Genomic DNA, 6,007 nt, shown 5'->3' on the forward strand with positions numbered 1-6,007 from the left:
CCCGCCACGCGGCAGTCGGCTTCCCCTCCGGCAAAAAAAAAAAAAAAAAAAAAAAAGCCGGGCGGGGACGGCACGATAAAAAGGCACATGGCGCGCGCGTTCGGCAACGGACCCGTGCTAACCACAGGGGCCGCGGGCCCGGGCCGAGGGGCGACCCACCGGCATCTCGCCCCTCTCTCTCTCGCTCTCTCTCTCTCTGCACACCTTGGCTTGCGTGGCCCGCGCACCTTTGTCGCGCGGCTTCTCGGGTGCCGCGGCTTAAGGCCGCCGGAAAGGGGGGGGGGGGGGGGGGGGGACCGTCAACGACGGCCGGCCGGGCAGCCCCCACTCCGCCCGCACGCCGGCTCGCTAACAAAAAAAAAAAGGCAACGTGAACGGACCCCCGGTGGAAACCCAGCCTGCCCTGGCGGAAGCGGCTCAGCCGCACCACCCGCAAAGCGAGGTAGGACGAGGCGCCGCCGCCTCGCCCTCGACATGCCGGGGGGCTCTCTGTCGGGCTCCGGGTCCGTGCTAGGGCAAGGCCGGCCACCGCGGCCGGCCTCTGCCCCTGGAAAAATCCGCCCGCTACGCGGGTCCCCGGCTTAAGGCCGAGGAAGGGGGACAACGCCGAAACAAAAAAAAAACAAAAAAAAAAAAAAAACCCACAGGCCGGGGACGGCGGTGGCGCCACCCCGGCTCATCGGGCGACTGCCGTCGCCGAGCCCCTCAAGCGACGCAGCAGGCCGAGGCCAGGCCGCGCGTCCCACTGCGCGTCCCCCGCCGCCCTTCCGACACGGACACGCTGGCAAACAGGTCGGGAGCGGGGGACGGGACGCCGCCACCTCGGCCGAGCGGGCCATCCTCGGGGCTCTCGGAGCAAGGGCCAGGAAAAACCCCAGCCGCGTCCACCCTCCGACTGCCGGGGGGGGAAATAAAACAAAATAGAAAAAAATTAAAAGGCGCCCGCCGAGCGGGGCCCCGGCTTAAGGCCGAGCCACACACAAGGGACGAGGCGCCGCCGCCTCGCCCGCCACCGGGCCGGGCCGGAGCGGGACACGCTCACGGCTTTTCTCCACCTCACCTCGGCCAGCGAGGGGCTCTCACACGGCTTTTCGACTCTCTCTCTCGGCTCCGCGGGGACCGGCCCCTTTCCCCCGGCTCGCCCTCGGTCTCTCTCTCTCGGCTCCGCGGGGACCGGCCCCTTTCCCCCGGCTCGCCCTCGGTCTCTTCTCTCTCGGCTCCGCGGGGACCGGCCCCTTTCCCCCGGCTCGCCCTCGGTCTCTTCTCTCTCGGCTCCGCGGGGACCGGCCCCTTTCCCCCGGCTCGCCCTCGGTCTCTTCTCTCTCGGCTCCGCGGGGACCGGCCCCTTTCGGGCTCCACACACGTCTCTCTCGCGCCCCACGATCGGTCGCACCACATCTCTCTCCCTCGGGGCCCTCCACACTGCGCCAAACCTCGCTGGGGCAACCACGGACGGAACCGGGAACAAAGCCACGCGACTCGTTCCTCGGTTAGGCGGCGTGCTCTCCAACCCTGGCGCCACCGGCACGCGCGGCCAATCCAGCCCACCGCCATCGGACACAGGCGCGGAGAACCCTGCCTGCGGGGACGCGGCCCGTCACCTCGCTCCCATAGTACGGACAGATAAGTCCAAGGCCGCCGGCGCCTCCAAGAGGACCGATGAAAATCGACCGGGAAGGAGCGCCGCCGCAGGCCGCCTCCTAGCATGACGTAGCGGGAGGCGGCCGAAAACAGCGACCCCTTGGTGAACTTCCGGAGCCGGCTGAGACAACAGGTCTACCCGGCGCCGGCCGAAATGTGACCAAGTCCCTTCGGAACGAGGTAGACCTGTTGTCATCCGTCAGCGCCCGCCGCCCGGGGACCGCGCCGAGCCTGGGCGGGCGCGGAGCCGGGGTAGACCTGGTGTCTCCCGGGGAGCCGGGGTAGACCTGGCGTCCTCTCCGGCGCCGGGATAGACCTGGTGTCCGTTCCCGAAGCCGGGGTAGACCTGGTGTCCCCTCCCGAAGCCGGGGGTAGACCTGTTGGCTCCCTTCCCGAAGACGGGGTAGACCTGGTGTCCCCTCCCGAAGCCGGGGTAGACCTGTTGTCCCCTCCCGAAGCCGGGGTAGTACCTGGTGGCCCCTCCCGAAGCCGGGGGTAGACCTGTTGGCTCCCTTCCCGAAGACGGGGTAGACCTGGTGTCCCCTCCCGAAGCCGGGGTAGACCTGTTGGCTGCCCTCCCGGAACCGGGGTAGACCTGGTGTCCCCTCCCGGAGCCGGGGTAGACCTGTTGGCTCCCCGAAGCCGGGGTAGACCTGTTGGCTGCCCTCCCGAAGCCGGGGGTAGACCTGGTGTCCTTGCAGAGCTAGGGTAGACCTGTTGTTCTCCGCTCGCCGCCCGGGGTTCGGGCGCCTCGCTGACCCCGCCAAGCCTGCACAGCCGGGGGCAGCTCACGGCCTCGTAACGCCCCGGAGCCGGACGGCTCTATCAGCCCTGTCCCACTCAATGAAGCCCCCTTCCCCGCCCCCCCCCCCCCCCCCCCCCCCATTTCTAAGACCAATTCATATTTTCGAGGTTTTGGGGTTTTTGGAGGCTTTTTTTTTTTTTGGTGGGCGTTGTGGGGGTGGTTTTTGGTTTTGGGTTTTGTTGGTTGTTTTTGTTTTTGCTTTTGTTTTTTTTTTTTTTTTTTTGTTTTTTTTTTTTTTTTTTTTTGGTTGGGTTTGGTTTTGTTTGGTTTTGTTTGGTTTTGTTTGGTTGGGGCTTTTTCTCTTTTGGATTTTTTTCTTGGGGGGGGGTTTTGTGTGTGGGGGGTTTTCTGGTTGGTATTGTTGTTGTTGTTTTTCCTTTGCTTTGCCTTGCCTTGCTTTGCTTTGCTTTGCTTTGCTTTTGTTTGATGCTAGATCTCGGGGCTTTTTGGGGGGGGAGTGGGCGTGGGGCTTGTGGCTTGTGGTTCGGTTGGTGGGCTGGTGGGGGCTTTTTTTGGTGTTTCTTTGGGGGGCTTTTATTGTTGGGTTTGGTTTTGGTTCCCCCCCCCGGGGTTGGTTTGGTGGGGTTTTGTTTGTTTTGTTTTTTTCCGTCTGTTTGTTTTTTTCTTTTGTCGTTTGTTTGGTTTGGTTTTGGCTTTTCTTGGGTTTCTGCCCGCCCCCCCCCACGCCGCGACTCGGCTCGACCCGCCCCGCCCCGCCCACGGGGAGAGGAGGCGGCGGCGGCGGCGGCGGCGGCGGGGCAGCCGCCGCCGGCACACGGGCGGCCGCTTTCGGACGGGTTCTTTCACGGTCCGCAGAGGTCTTCAGCACTCGGCGTGGCTCTGGGGGGCCGCGGGGGCTCGGTGGCGAGGCGCCCGTGGCCGGCACCACGAAGCCGCCGGCCCTTGTCCGCACAGAGAGCGACAGACAGACACGGGGACACACACCCGCTCCACGCACTCACATCCCGATGCCGCTCTCTCAGAGCACCACACCGCCCCCCCCCGCCCATAGGCACGCGCCCTCTCGCGTGCCCTCTCTCCCCGTCCCCGTCCCCGTCCCCGTCCCCGTCCCCGCGCCTGCCCTGGTCCCTGCCCTGGTCCCTGCCCTGCCTGTCGCGGCCGCCCCCCCGGCCAGCCACGACGGTTGGGGGGCCGCCCCGCCCTGCCCCCCTCAGACTCCCTGCTGCCGCCTGCAGACTTTCCTCGCCTCCGCCCAATGACGGTTGGGGCCGCCCCGCCCTCACCCCCCCTCCCCCCCAGACTCCCTGCTGCCGCCTGCAGACTTTCCCGGCCTCCGCCCAATGACGGTTGGGGCCGCCCCGCCCTCCCCCCCTCAGACGCCCTGGCGCCACCTTCAGACTTTTCAAGCCCTCTCCCCCCCCACCCCGGGCTCCCATCGGCCTGTTTGCACAGCGGCAGCGGCAGCGGCAGCGGCAGCGGCAGCGGCAGCGGCAGCGGCAGCGGCAGCGGCGGGCGGGCGGGCGGGCGGGCGAGGAGCCGGCCGACACCGAGGCAGCCGGGAGGTTCGGCCAGCAGGGCGAGAGCCTGCTGCAGAGGCGGGGCGGGGCGGGCGGGCGGTGGCGGGATGCCTAGCGCACCGTCCCTTTTTCCGGGAAACTTTCTGTTCGTCTCTCGCCGAGCCTTTTGGTTTGATGGCGTTCCTTCCTTCCCTCCCGCTCACCCCTGGCCCCGGCCCAGCCCGCGGCAGGACGGCAGCGGGGAGAGCGGCCGAAGGGAGCGAGCGATGCGGCAATCGAGCCGGGAGCCGGGCCGCCGTCGCTCGGGCCACGGGGGCGGCGGCAGTGCCGCCGGCGCCCAAAGGCTCTCTCCTTCCCTTTCGGTCGGGGCAGCGGGAGGCGGGCAGGCTGTCTGCGGGGGTGGGGGGGGGGGGGGTGGGGGGGGGGGGGGGGGGAGGTGGGGGGGGGGGGGGGGCGGGCGTGCGTCCGGCTGGCGGCGAAAGTCGGCCGCCTTCGCCTCCCGGCTTTCGGGAGGAAAGGGCGCGTGCGAGCCGCTGCGCGCGCCCCCTGGAGCGGGCACGAGCCTGCCGGTCGTGCGGGCCGCCCGCCTCGCACGGGCTCGCGGGCCCGGGCCGCGGGGGTGCTGCGCGTCCGATCGAGGACGGCTCCTCAGCCAAGCGCACGCCAGAGGGCTCGGCCGCCAGGGGGCGGAGGCCGACCGGGGACAGCAGGTCTACCCACGGGCGAGGCGGCTGTCGGCTAAGGCCAGCCGGGGACAACAGGTCTACCCCGGAACTCCGAGGCCAGCCGCGGCCAACAGGTCTACCCCCGGAGCGCCGAGGACCTCCGACCGGGGACAGCAGGTCTACCCACGGGCGAGGCGGCCGTAGGCGAAGGCCAGCCGGGGACAACAGGTCTGCCCCGGAGCTCCGAGACCGGCCGGGGACAACAGGTCTACCCCCGGAGCGCCGAGGACCTCCGGCCGGGGACAGCAGGTCTACCCACGGGCGAGGCGGCCGTAGGCGAAGGCCAGCCGGGGACAACAGGTCCGAGGACCTCCGACCGGGAACAGCAGGTCTGCCCGGCCCCCCGAGGTAAGGGCCCGGGCCGCGGCCAACAGGTCTACCCCCGGAGCGCCGAGGACCTCCGGCCGGGGACAGCAGGTCTGCCCCGGGGCCGCCGGAGGTAAGGGCCGGCCGCGGCCAACAGGTCTACCCCCGGGGCTCCGAGGCCGGCCGGGGACAACAGGTCTACCCCCGGAGCGCCGAGGACCTCCGGCCGGGGACAGCAGGTCTACCCACGGGCGAGGCGGCCGTAGGCGAAGGCCAGCCGGGGACAGCAGGTCTACCCCGGAGCTCCGAGACCGGCCGGGGACAACAGGTCTACCCCCGGAGCGCCGAGGACCTCCGGCCGGGGACAGCAGGTCTGCCCCGGGGCCGCCGGAGGTAAGGGCCGGCCGCGGCCAACAGGTCTACCCCCGGGGCTCCGGCTCAAGGCCCAAGGCCGGCCGCGGCCAACAGGTCTACCCCCGGGGCTCCGGCTCAAGGCCAAAGGCCGGCCGCGGCAACAGGTCTACCCCCGGCGCCCGGCCCGGCGGGGCGGCGGCGCGGGAAGGCCCGCTCGGCCCCCGTCGCCGGCCCGACCAAGTCCGCGCGACGAGACCTGGTCTACCCGGCCCCCGCCACGAGCCCGAGGGCCCGCCGCCGGCCGGGTCACCGCGCGCGCCGCGCCCATCCACGGCCCGGACACCAGGTCTACCCCCGCGCCCGGAGACGACGGCCGACGGGCTCCCTGCCAGCGCGCCCGCGCGCGCTGCGGGGAGACCCGCCGCCGCCCGCGCGGCCAAGCCCCCGCCCCGTGTATCGGGCCTGGGACCCGCACGGAGGGAAGTCCAGGCCGCGCGCGGCCCGGCGGGGCCTCTCTCTCTCTCTGCGCCCCCGCGCCCGGAGCGCGCCGGCGGCACGCGGCCCTTCGCCCGCTGCCTCGGCCCCCGGACTCCGCGTGTCGGGCCTGGGACCCGCGCGGAGGAGGGCGCGAAGGCGGACCGCGCTAGCGCGGGCGCCCGCGCGCCCGCGCAACCGGGGCCCCCTGTCGGCCCCGGCCC

This window comes from Passer domesticus, unplaced genomic scaffold (genome assembly GCF_036417665.1).
Source record: "Passer domesticus isolate bPasDom1 unplaced genomic scaffold, bPasDom1.hap1 HAP1_SCAFFOLD_164, whole genome shotgun sequence".
Classification (NCBI taxonomy): domain Eukaryota; kingdom Metazoa; phylum Chordata; class Aves; order Passeriformes; family Passeridae; genus Passer; species Passer domesticus.